This window comes from Equus przewalskii, chromosome 25 (assembly GCF_037783145.1).
Source record: "Equus przewalskii isolate Varuska chromosome 25, EquPr2, whole genome shotgun sequence".
Taxonomy (NCBI): Eukaryota; Metazoa; Chordata; class Mammalia; order Perissodactyla; family Equidae; genus Equus; species Equus przewalskii.
Genome location: NC_091855.1, coordinates 25854285 through 25868102, shown reverse-complemented (window position 1 = coordinate 25868102; position 13818 = coordinate 25854285). Strand labels below are relative to the sequence as shown.

Sequence of the window (13818 nt, the reverse complement as noted above, 5' to 3'; positions counted from 1 at the left end):
AAGCCCATTCGTGTTATGAGAAGTCAGCCCCAGAAGGAGCACCCAAGGGAAAATGGGACAATAATGAGGAAAATGACTGAAATTGCTGTCCTGATCCCCTTCTCTCCATGAGAAAAGTTGCAGTGAAAAGAGAACATGGGAACAATAGTGAGGCCATGCAGAGCTGAGCTTTGCAGAGAGACCAGCGGGGTTGAGGGTCGGGGGTTGGAAGTGATCAGACAACTCAATGGATTGATCTATTTCCTTTAATCTCATCTTTCCTTCATTTAAAAATATACTTTACTCACTCTTCCTCTCTGCCTCACCATGAAGCAAAAGAATATTGGCTTTTTCTTCTTTATCAGTTCAGGCAAACGATTCTTCTGCAAAAAGAAAAACGAAATCAAACAAAATAAGCTTCCATTTGGGGAAGAAAAATGACTAGGGTGGGTGACGTGTCTAAAAATGACTGTATGGATGGTATACTTATTAAAAACTGACAGCTTGCAAATCTTCAAATCGAAAAAAGAACCATTTTGAGCTTAGGAGGCAGCAAAAAGCTGGTGAAAAGCGGAGACTTACAATGAGTTTTGAGTTTTTGCTTTGTTTTTGTTTTTGAGTCCCCTGGTGGAGCCTGTACAAGACACAGGAAAAAACAGGAGCTGAACTTTCAGATTCGATGCTTCACAGCCCTTAACAAAAAAGTCTCTCCCTTTTCTTGGCCAGATATCTTTATGGAGGCAGAGGTGACATTAATAGGCTGGATAGAAAATTGACTCATCTAAGGGCTTAAGTAGGAGTGATTCTCTGAAAGCCAATCAGGTGATTTTTATTTGGAAAAAAAATGATTGCATAAAATGAGATGGGCTTAAGAAGGATTAGTTTTCTAGAGGCAGGGTCAGAGTAAACATTTTACTGGTCTCAAAGCTCACAGGTAGCACAGATGTAAGCTAGGGTCTCTTGCCCCTTAAAAAAAAAAAGATTAATGTGAATGCTAAGTGCATGGATTGTGAAACACCAACTCCCTTCCATGTACAAGATTTCTAAAAATTATAGGGTGGATGTGGGGGAACTTCCATATTCATGGTCACCTGGCTTTGGGTCCTACTCCTAATTAATGATCTTCATTGATGATCTCCCTGTGTTCTATTATTCTGATCCACACTGTGGCAACCTGATTTACAATGTATCGCTTTCCCTTACTTTATGAATAAGTAAATAAGTAAACAAACAAACAAATAAAAACCCTACCTCAAGGCAGTGCACATATATGATGGCTTTCCTGAAGGCTGAAGGTTCCTGGCCCCCAAAAGGAAAGCCACAGGAACAGATCTGAACTTGACCTGCAGCCTGGAGCACAGCTATCACAGCCAACCCCACAGACCCCTAAATAAAAAGTAAATGTTTGTTTTGTAAGCCACTGAGATTTGGGGGGTTTTGTTGTATAACATTATTCTAGCAAAAGCTGACTTATTCAAAGAATTCTCTGGGAAAGGGAGTTTATGTCACAATAATACAAACAAGTCCAAATTAAGCATTAGACATCTTTGTTCTAAATGACCTTTGGATAGCCCACCTCTGGGGTTTGACAACGTCCACTTCAACCTATGAAACTCCCCAGCCCAGGTCATCACAAGGACTTGCCTTGCTCTCCTTCCAATTCCACTCTCTTCCACACTTTGTCTCTCCAAGATCCTTACTCCACATTCCCAACTCTAAAATCTCCTCAATATATTATGGAATACAAAGCAGTGTTCTTCAACTCCTGCCCTCAAACTCAGTTCTTAAGCTACCTTTTCATGTTCAAGCTTATCAAGGAGTCCAGAAGAACAAAGGGGGCGCTCCTATAAACAGAAGCAACCTTATAGAAGGACAACAGTGACTTTTTCCACAATGATTTTTCTCCCTGTTATATACTCATACATGGAAGAGACAAGTAGTGTTAAATTCTAACTACAACTAGGAGCGATCTCTCAGGATTCCAGACATGAAGTCCACTCATACTCTCCTCTCCTGCCTCCCCTTTCTTTTGTCTCTTTCCATTCTCTCTGATCTCTCTTTTCTCCCAAGCGAGTATCCTCTTCTATGGATGTGGGTAAGACAATGTGTATTACCAATTAGCAAGGAAAGTTCCCTCTTGTTTCCCTTTAAATTTCAACTTCCATTAAGTAATGAGAATTTAGCCATCAATAATTGAGACTCCCTGGGAAACACTCCCACAGAAGCTAACAGCAGTGCTTTCTGAATAATAAAGCACATTTTCCTAGCTATGATGATTTTCTTTTTATATTTTCACAATCCCCAAGGAGAAACAAGCAGCCATTTTAACAAGATCCAGCAGCAATTCTGGTGCCCCATGTAGCACGATTATCACAAAATGCTCCAATAGGTTGGCCCAGTTTAGGCCAAGTACTAAATAACACATCACTCTTGAAATAAATGGCATATATCTTTTGAAATTTAAAAGCCACTTGATTCTAAAATTGGAAGGTTGAGTTTGACCTTAATTTTCTCAACAGTGGGGCAGTCCTTGTTCGGCCACGAATCACTAGCTAACTGCCCTCACCAAACAGGGAAGAGGGTAGCAGGCAGAAGAAGTAAAGCCTTGACTTCCTTTTTGCACAAAAAATTTATAGAAACATGAGAAGGAAGAAATTTCTCCCTCCTTCTTCTGATAGGAAGAGGAAACTTGAGTCTATTTATTTGTCAGATTTCCAAATACCACTTTACTCCTAAGAACAGAAGAGAATTTTTCAAATTTAAAAATCACAGTGTGGACAATCATCTCAAGCATCAAAATAAATCTGCAAAAAAGGGCAGTTCATTCAAGCCAGGAAAGGATGTATCAGGAAAGCTGAAATGCTTCGGAGTCCCTGTGCAAGCCGACATAGAAAAGGCAATTGACAATGGATAAGGTTGGGGCCAGGTCAGTGGGAAGGGAAAGGATCTTAGAGAAGAGGAAGAAGCTCAGAATCTCTCATGAGCCTGGAAGAATGAGATTTCTTGCAATATGTTTCAATGATCTGTAGTGGTGAATGACTATTGCCCTCCAAGGTCCTAAGTATTTGAATGCACTGGATGAGCAAGCTTAATCATAAAGCAGGTCTGTGGCTCTAAACTACTAAACAGCCTTTTTGCTTCTGAAGAGACATGGAAACATAAGGTATATAGAATAGATTCAACTACTTCCTTGGCCTGACAACCTAGAAGATTAAAGAGCGGAGAGAGATACCATCAACATAGCTTCCTCGCAGAGCTGTTAAAGTTGAAGAGAGAGAAAGTAAGAGCTTCCCCACTAGGGTATGGGAGTTGGAATCATGGTTTGGGAGTCTCTGTCATGCTGGGGGAGTAAGGCTTCCAAGGATTTGATTAATTGGAGGGGATATCAAGGAGGCAAGAAAAGTTCTGGAGCTGTAGATAAGCAAAGAAAAGAAAAATTCCAACACAGCTGCCAGGTAAAGCCCCCAATATGTCTATATCAAAGACAATATGAGCTGGATGGAGAAATTGTCTGCACTTCCATCTCTCCTCACTCCCCCTCCCTGGCCCTCTCATACTATAGAAATGGCTTAAAGCTCTTTCCTTTCTTTCCTTTCTTTCCTTCTTTCTTCCCTCCTTCCTTCCTTCAGTATGCACTCTCCTCCTTCCATTGATCAAGACCAATATCCAACTAGCTGTAAGTTCTCTGATACAGCTTCATTCTTTCATTCAACAAGCAGGCATTGAGAAACTAAAATGTGCCTGGCTCTGTTCTAGGTACACAGAATAAAGAAATAAATAAAACAAGGGGCCTTCCCTCTGAAGGAGGGCTATCTAAACTTAGGGAGTCAAGGAAGGCTTTCTGGAGGAGGCGACACAAACCAGTGTCTTAAAGGAGGAGCAGAAGTTAGCCAGGCACAGAGGGCACATGTGCAAAGGCCCCGAGGTAGAAAACAGTACCTGGCAGTGTGTAGACAGACAGTGGCATTTGCTAGTTGAACCCGACACAGAGTTTTCTTACTGCTTATTTTCAATAAATTTTGCCCCAAAGAAAAAAGTAATAAAAGGGAAATCAATAACTAAGAGTTGCATTTTTATGAACTTATATTGTAATTGATTCACTAAATTACTACTTAATCAGCTTCATTTACTGCCTTAATGAACAATTAATTCTTTCATTTATGGAATAAGGCCTATGCACACACAAGCTGGAGCCCCCTTCTCAAAGCAACCATAATAATAGTGAAAATTCAAAGTGGCCTACAGATGTCTCAGGAAAAGCTAGCCAGAAGGTGGAAGAGATGACTATGGACCTGAAACAAGCAAAGTGAGTTCCTCCCAGTTCAAAAATATCTTTGCCATACATATTACCAATTAGAGATTCAACTATATTAACACATTTCCCTTTTTAAAAGCAGAGGATGAAGTAAATAATGTAACACTATAAACCATTCATTCCTTAGTAAGTGTTTTCCTTATTTCAATCAATAGAGGCACCATTCTCTAAGTCAACTAAGCTTTTAGAATTATCTTTAATTCCTGTCTCATTTCATCTTTGATTTTGTTAGATGCCAAGCTTTGGATTACCATACAGGGCTCTCTGTGGAAAACAAGAGACTGACCCTGGTTGATTGAAGCAACACTAAGGATAAAAAAGGGTTTATTTTAAGGACACTAGGTAGCTCACTCTGGTAGACAGTGTAGACTGGCTGTTCCTTTCTCAACTTATTTCTTCATTGCCCTCTTCGGTGATAGAGGTCGGACACTCCAAATACTCACTAAATATTCATTTCCCCCCTTTCCATGTAGCTAGTAGGCCATATTACTCAGCTCTGGCCAACAAGATGGAAGCTTAAGTCTGCTAGGGCTTCCAGGAAAGCTTTGGCTCCCCTGGTAAAACAGAAAGATATAACCGGTCCTGACCTGTCTCCCCTTCCTCCAGTCTTGAACAGAGATTGCAGTTGAAGGGAAAGAGCAAGAAGCCATCAGAGAGCCTTGATACCATCAGCCTTTTGGAACAATTGTCAGTAGCTACTTAACCCCAGACTTTTTATTTTATGGGTGGAAAAATCCCCAGTGGCTTAAGTCACTACTAGTTGTGTTTTCTGTCATTGCAGCTGAAAGAATGCCTGACACATTTCTGGACTCATTGGGAGAGCAGCTAGCACCACTGTCCAAAAGCACACCACAGAACTGGTCTAGCAAGGACCATCAATCTACTAGACGTTACTCTTTATCCTGCTGCCTTTTCTGCACCAGAATTGAATCTGTCTGCAACCACTATCATCAATATCACCTCTGTGTTAGGCTCATGATCTTGCCACATCATATGCTATTTCTGCTACTATGACTCTAGATTCAAAGTGCAGGTGGTTACAACTAGTTGGTGGCACCTGGGTCCCATGCATGTCTTAGCTGCAAGTGAAGCTAACAAGGTGAGTATCTGGCATTTTCAACTGTTTTGAATTAAAAGGTGAGAATTCCCCCATACATAGGAAAAAGACTCATATGTTGGGCCAAAAGAAATATGCACCTCACCTTGCCAATCCTGTGACCTCACTAGATCATACCTTACTCACTATTATGGACTGAATATTTACATCTCCCAAAAATTCATATGTTGAAATTCTAAACCCCAATGCGTTGGTATTAGGAGGTGGGAGGTAATGAGACCATGAAGGTGAAACACTCCTGAATGGGATTACTGCCATTATAAATGAGACCCCAGAGAGCTCTTTTACCCCAAGAAGATGCCTATAAACCACCTATAAACCAGGAAGCAGGCCTTCGCCAAGGCATGGAATCTGCTGGCACCTTCATCTTGGACTTCCCAGGTTCCAAAACTTTGAGAAATTCACATATATTGTTTAAGCAACCCGGTCTATGATATTTTATTATAGTACCCCAAATGGACTAACATATCCACTAATCTCCAGCCACTGCATAAAAACTCACTTTAATCATTTGGAATAGAAATATCTCTGGAATCTTAAATTCTAATACAGCCCCCCTGTCCTGGCAGTAACCTCAGCACCTTACTTCTACTTCCTGTTCTTGTAGGGAAAATAATGGACAGACTGAAGATATATTACAGATGTCAAACTGACAGAATTTGAGGATAATTAGATGTGAGTCATACAAAGAGATGAATCAAGAATAATACCCAAATTTTTGGCATAGGCAACAACAGGGAAGGAGTTAGCATCGCTCACTGAGGGAGCTAAGAATGAGTAGAGGACTTGAAAAGCAAAAATCACCATATCAGTTTGGGGACATGCTGGGTTTCAGGTGCCTGTGGGCCAGAAGTAGCCATCCAGTAAAGAGCTGGGTATGGGGGTCTGGGGAATAATATCGGGACTAGAAGTATGGATCTGGGAGTCATCAACTTATAGTCGATAACTGAAGTCATGAAACCACTTTGTCCACCTACATTTCCTACCTCAATAAAAAAGACTTAAGGAACCCAACATCTTCCACTCAGCCAAAGCTTCCTCTTCCCTCATAAGATACAACCAACCACCAAAAACCAACCACACCAGTCATTAAGAGCTACCTCCTTAAAATCTGTCTCTTCTCCATCTCCACCTCTGCTGCCTTCATTCAGCTCGCACCATCTTTCACCTAGAATTAATCTCTGAACTAATCTCCAACCTGTCTACCATCACACACACACACACACACACACACACACACACACGGCTGCGGCAAGAGTAGCCTTTCTCAAACACAAATATGACTATGTTAATCTTCTGATTAAAAACTGCTAACAGCTTCCCATTACCTAAAAGATAAAAGTCCCAGCCCCATTTAGACAGGCAGGGCTTTCTAGAATCAGATCCCTCTCTGTGTCTCCAGCCCCATTTCCCATTGCCTAGAGCTTCTACAATATGCTAATCTTCGTGGAGAATGTGGCTGTCAGAGACTTGACTGCATCTCACATAAATTTTCTTAATAAGGACACTGGATTTTAACCAATAAACAATATACTACTTATCAGAAAGGGAGAATCTCTTCTCAAACCTAGAGTATGAAAATGTTGGGTCCAGTTTGAAAAACCGTCATTTGAATTCATATTAATACAGCACTTAGGAAGGCAATTTAGAAAGAGTCAGTGTGTTTCTTTTAAATATGCAAACGTGCTCAAAATCATTTAGGAAAGAACTTAGTGGTCCTAATAGCAAGATCTTCATGACATCCTCGGATTTCCCTTATTATCCATTTCCCAGGTCTAGTGATAAGGCCAGGGACAACTGCTTCTTTTCATTCCTGTTTGTACAACTTTTCCTCCGCTCAGCAAGGGCTCTATACAATTGGTTCATAAGTGCAGAGATCTATAAAGAATCTTTCTCCAAAGATCAGAAGCCAGCGGTCAGCCTAAACCAACTCATTCTCTGAGAGACAATGGGAAGTGGAAAGCTAAGCATTTGAACTGGAGGCTATGAGAAAAGAATGCAGAGGTTAAGCCACTTGAATCAAAGACTTGGGTCTCCTATCAGCCAGGGCAGCTTGTTCTGATGATGCTGCAGAGAAACACCAACCCCAGAGTTATTTTGTAGACTGTATTGAAACTCCTTGCTGCCCTGAAAGCTAAAGCCAATGCAAGAAATGTTGATTGAACGTTGTGCTGCTACTGTGAAATATGAGATTGTCTCTGTCCTCAAAGATCTGATCATAACAATAATAATAGTAGTAGTATTGTTTAATTGTTAACATGTATTGGGCACTTGCCATTGGGCAGGTTAAAATATTTAATCCTTGCAGCAATCCTTTGAGATAGATTCTCTCACCACCCCTGTTTGCAGATAGAGAAACTGAGGCTGGGTTTAATAACTTGCCCAACGTCCCAAGAATGGTCAATGGCAGCGCTTAAAATTTCCTTCAAGAGGTGAATTAAAAATTATAAAGATTCTAAAATGGTTTCAATTAATAACAAATGTCTTTGGATATAATTGAATGAGCAAAATCGTAAAGTACAAAATTGCTCTAGGAAGCGAGAGAAGAGGCTACTTCAGTATAGCGTAGTAAGGTGGCTATGACTTGAGATCATGTTTACTTTCTGTGAATCGGAGCACAGGAAACTTCTAGACCATTATACTTAAGATGGCATTTTATACACTGGACTACAATTCACCCACATCCAAGGTTGAAATTCTAAACAAAACTTTTCTTCCCCAGGGACATAAAGCACTAAATAGAAAATTTCCAAATAGCACCAAGAGCATGGCAGCGAGGATGAGAAACTAGGATACAAAATCTCTGATGATTTTTTTTAAACCGACTATTGTGGTAAACGATGTCTAATTGAATTGAGAAAATCATTCATTAATTCACGAAATATGTATCCAGTTCCTAATACATAGCAAAGTCTGTGCGGGCACTTGGGGAAACATGGGGGGAAAATATACAGGTTACTTACAAAGAGTTAAAGAACCTATATTCATATCATATTTCTACATGTATATAACCATAGCTTTTTACCTTCATGGGTAATTTTGAAACTTAGCCAGGTTGTTAACCCAAAAAGTTGTACAAAAACCAATAGAGAAAAAGTGGTACCAAAGGGCAAATGTCTGGCCAGCATCATTGACAGAAATCTCCAGATTCCTGGAACAGCAGGTTGAGAAATGTTACCAGAGACAGAGAACCAAAGAATATTCCTCCTGCTAAGGCCATGGGCTGATTTCATCTTAAATATAATGCATTGGTTGCATATATATATATATTCACGCATATACATCCACCATTATTATCCTCTTTCTCAAATTAGAAAGCTCTCAGAACCAGACAAAGTGAGATCACTGCCTCTAGCTTGACTAATTTCTGGAAAGCTTAGTTCTCAGCACGTCAGTAAAACTGGTTGCTGCATTTCTAATTAGCATCTCTGAAATTGCCTGTTATAATTCCAAACTTTCCCTGGTCTTAAAAGACAAGACCTCTGTGAATGGAGTATGGGGCCATCTTTCATGTTATGTTCCTAATTACGCACCTACCAAAGGTTAAGCTAAGTGTGTTGTTTTCCTATAAAGTATTATATTGCTGTTTCATAATGAGGAAAGACTCAAGGCAAAAATCAGTGTCTACAACAAAAAGCTGCTTGGTGTGGAGAGCTGTTATTTTTTCTTAATTGTGGGTTTGTTTTGTGTGTGTATGTATAACTGATTCTCTTTGCATTTTTACCCTCTCCCTGTGTGAGGCATTTCTGGGAGATAATGATTGAATAAGGTTAGAGGTCCTCAACTTCTCCAGCTGTTAAACATTTGCCAGAAGCAGCTCTTGTGTGCAATTCTTTTTGTTATTGCTTATTGTTTAAGGCTGTTTCCTTTGAAAAATGTCTCTCTCTCACCTTAGGAAAGCGGAGCCCCTTAGGACAGAAGTGGGGCCTGGTGCACGACTTTCTTTTGGAATCGAGATGGCCTGAAGAAGTTGACTTAGAGGCATGTCGCTCAGAAACAAAGGCGAATCCTCAGTGGGGGATTTAACTTTAAAATGAGATTTGGACCAGTTTTTACAAGTGAGTACTAGCAAGCTTAGCAGCTATAAGAGACCATCTAATAGCACTCAGTCCTCAGGTAATTTCCTACCCATGTATCCTCACACATTCCCAAAGCGTAGGGCCAGGCCACTGACCACTGCTGCATCGGCAAAGTGTGCCAACAAGTCAGACGCTCTCCTCTCCCCAAGTCCACAGGGCGACTTTTCGTGAATGTCCGCTTTAGAAGATGCTGTGATGCCTCTGACTGTTAGGGCTCCAGAGAGGTGGGCATCAAGTTGGCTTGTGGCACATTTGGAGCAAAGTAGCAGGCACATTGGAGATGCACAATAATTATCTAATGCAGGGGTCAGCAAACTCTTTCTGTAAAGGGCCAAATAGCAAATATTTCAGGCTAGCGGACCATATAGTCTTGTTGCAACTACTCAACTATTCTGCTACTCTGCATTGTAGCCCAAAAGCAGCCAAAAGCAATGTATGATGAATGCATGGCCCAGTTCGGCCCACAGGCCAGACTGTGCCCATCCCTGACTCATTGAATGAAGAAATTATCTGAGAATTCACTTCTCTATATAAATGATTATTTCAGATAAATGAAACTCTCTTCCTTAAGTCCATAAAGGTTTTGCTTTATTATTGCTTTAACTAGTTTAATTGAGATCTTTCATAAAGTATATTTATATACTGGCTTACTTTTCTAAAAAAGTACATTCAGAACATAAGTTTTGGGGGCCGGCCCCGTGGCGCAGCGGTTAAGTTCACACGTTCCGCTTCTCGGGTGGCCCGAGGATCGCTGGTTCAGATCCCGGGTGCGGACACGGCACCACTTGGCAAAAGCCATTCTGTGGTAGGCGTCCCAAGTATAAAGTAGAGGAAGATGGGCATGGATGTTAGCTCAGGACCAGTCTTCCTCAGCAAAAAAAGGAGGATTGGCAGTAGTTAGCTCAGGGCTAATCTTCTTCAAAATAATAAAAATAAAAATAAATAACTTTTTCCCCACATGACTCAGGGTCGTGTTCTCCAGTGCTGCAATTCACTAACACCTTCTGAGAGTTTGGCTGCATTGGGCTATTTAACCCAACTCCAGAAAGCCCCAAACCTTTTTTGTTTTCAGTCATTGCATCCACTTGTGATTTTTCTGTCTCCTTCCTGTCTAATGGGCTTTGAGCACTTTCTTTTCCATTCTGCCAGTGTACCCTTTAGGGAGATGACATGTACTTTTCAGAACATAAGTCCAAGGAATATCCAGGGCCCAACTCAGGCTCCAGTATTCTCCATTTCTTCTTTCCACAGAGTCCCAAGATGCAACCAGCTCCTTACTCCATATCCTGCCTTACCAATGTTATGCATTTATGGTTCTTTCCTTCCCTTGATCTTGGAGTTGTTCAAAGAGTAAGGCACAGCTTCCCCAGCACCCCTCCTCCTTCTTAAAATGCTCCAAGGACCCAGGCACTTTAAGGTTTTTATTGCAATTTAAAAGAGATATGGAACAGTAAAAATAGCAAATCTAAGGATGTTACAAAGATTCACGAGTACATAGATAATTCTTACAATTGCAGCCCCTAATCCAATGTTTCTGATTCCCTTGCTGAAATGCTACCCGGAAGTCCCCATTGGACTTGTGGTTTCTGTTTCATTCTTGAAATTAGAGATTACCAACCATGACCACTTCTGCAATTCAAAGGTGAAGAGCACATCGAACTCACCCTTCAAGAAGGCCCTTACTTCATTCTTTCCAGTTATGCCTAGCCAGAATCTCAGTGTTAGTGATGATAACGGTGGTGATTTTGATAATGGTAGTAACTAATATTTATTAAACTAACACTTATTCCTTTGTACTAGACATTATGCTAAACACTTCATATGCATTTCTTCATTTAATGCTAACAATCCCAAGAAATAGGTATTACACCAATTTAAACCTAGACAAATTAAGTAATTTGCTCATGGTCACATAGTAAGAGTCAACACTCAACTCCAGACCATCCAATTATATTACATAATAGTCAGGGTTAGTGTTCTGCTGGAGTAACAAAAGCAGCAAGATATCAGTAGTTTAATACAAAAAAGTTTCTCACTCATACAAAGTCCAGTATGAGCTATGGGGATTCTTCAGGGAATCTGTCCTCCACATGGCAGCTCAGCAATCTGGGCACATCCATCTCAACGCATGCCTTCATAATCACCATAGTAGGAGAAGAATGCTGAAGTGTATCATCCCAGCAATTAAATGCTTTAGCTCATACACAACCCACATCACTGCAGATTCCAATCTGTTGGTCAGAACAAGCCTCATGGCCGCACATATTTGCCATAGAGATGGAGAAATTTAATCCCCTCATATGCCCAGAGGGAGAGGAGATTCAGGTATGGATGAGCACACAACGTTACTACCACCGTCTATATTTGGTTCACTCTTCTTCCACACTTTGAAAAAACCAAATCCAACCCCAGGGGGAAAACTGAAAGTCCCGGCCAATCATAGCATTGAGCTCAAAGTCCAGGACACTGCTAGCCTTTAGTAGTCTCTTCACTCACAGGAAAAGAGGGACAACAGTGGTCTTTACATCAGGTACTGACACATAACTCCTCCTGGACCAGATACCTGGGAACTAAAAAAGTTAAATTGAACCAACCACCACTCCATCTTCCCATCACTGCCATCACCACAGACACACACTTAACACACAATGGTGGAATACAGACCAGATAACCTCAGTAATCACTCCCGTTTAGAAAGAAGAATCGTCAACCCAGATTGAAGGCATGGAGAAATAACCTCCACCTCTTGACAGAAGAATCTACAATGTCATCCAGTAAAGATACGGATGCAAGAAAGGAAGAATCTGTGACCAAGTGATACAATCTACCATACCAGATGTATTAGTTTTCTATCGCTGCTGTAGCAAATTACCACAGACTTGGTGGTTTGAGACAACATGAGCTTATCCTATAGTTCTGTAGTTCAAAAGTCTGACACAGGTCTCACAGGGCTAAAATCAACATGTAAACAAGCTGCATTCCTTTCTGGAGTCTCTAGGGGAGGACCTATTTCCTAGCCTTGTCCAGCTTCTAGAGGCTGCCTGAATCCCTTGGCTTGTGGCCCCCTTCCTCCAACTTCAAAGCATCTATCTCACCATTCTTCCATCATCACACCTCTGTCTGGCCACAGTCAGAAACCTTTAAGAACTCACCATTAGATTGGGATTACCCAGATAATCTCCACATATCAAGGTCCATAACTTTAATCACATCTGCAAAATCGCTTCTGCCACATAGGGTAACATATGCACAGCTTCTGGGGAATATGGTGTGGACATCTTTGTGGGGTCATTGTTCTGTTGAACACACTCAGGAACTCCCACTGTAAAAGTTCCATCACATTATGATGCCGTTATGTCAAGACAAGGCTTCAGAGTTTATCAAATCAAAAGGGAGCTAGATTAATCAGCTTGGGTTGCCATAACAGAATACCATAGACTGGGTGACTGAAACAACAGAAATTTGTTTTCTCACAGCCCTGAAGGCTAGCAGTCTCAGATCAGGGTACCAACAGGTCAGGTTCTAGTGAATGCTCTTTTCCTGATGTGCAGACGCTTGCCTTCTCACTGTGTCCTCACACGGCAGAGAGAGACAGAGACAGAGAGATCTCTTCTTCTTCTTATAAGGCGACAGTCCTATCAGATCAGGACCCTACCCTTATGACCTCTTTTAACTATAATTACCTCTTAAAGATCCTGTCTCCAGACAGTGCCACACTGATGCTTAAGGCTTCAACATATGAACTGGGGGAAGGGGGCCACGATTCAGTCCATAGCAGGAGCTTTCACCTGGAAGTGACCAGTGCTCCTATTTCTCTGGGCAAAGCAAATCATATGGCCATGGCTGGATTTGAGGAGGATGGGAAACATATTTCTCCCATATGCGTGGAAGGAGAGGAGAAGTGGAAATATCAGCAAGCATCAGTAATGTCTACCCAGAGCCATTGGAGGGTTTCAAGCAGGATTGTGACATAATCAGATATGTGTAAAAGGAAGATCCCCCTAGATTTGTTGTAAAGGATGGGTTAGAGGGATCCTTGTAATCGAGAAGACTGCTTGGAGGCTCTTGATGTAATCTAGATGGAGGAAAAGGTCAAAATAGGGCTGTGGCAGTAAGAATGGAAGGAAGTCGTGCATAGCAAATTATTTAGAATATGCCAGCAATGAGTTTCTTCTGCAAAATGAATAGTCAAGAAATACGAGTTATACATGGTTATCCAAAATTATCAGGAACTGTGCTTTTAGTTACAAATGAGTTTCGGATAACCATAGCTTAATTCTTTGATTTGAAAATGTATTTATTTTAATTGTTTGGAGATAAAAATCTGT

At 41.0% G+C, this 13818-nt stretch overlaps 1 long non-coding RNA gene across 1 annotated transcript; it reads right to left on the bottom strand.

Annotated features, from left to right (window-relative positions):
• Window positions 1–227: 227 nt before the first annotated feature.
• LOC139079257 (uncharacterized) lies at window positions 228–12788 on the bottom strand. Its single transcript, XR_011532715.1, has 3 exons — window positions 12643–12788; window positions 1231–1365; window positions 228–362 (listed from the first exon to the last, which is right to left on the bottom strand). It is a non-coding gene; the product is annotated as an uncharacterized lncRNA (long non-coding RNA).
• Window positions 12789–13818: the final 1030 nt, after the last annotated feature.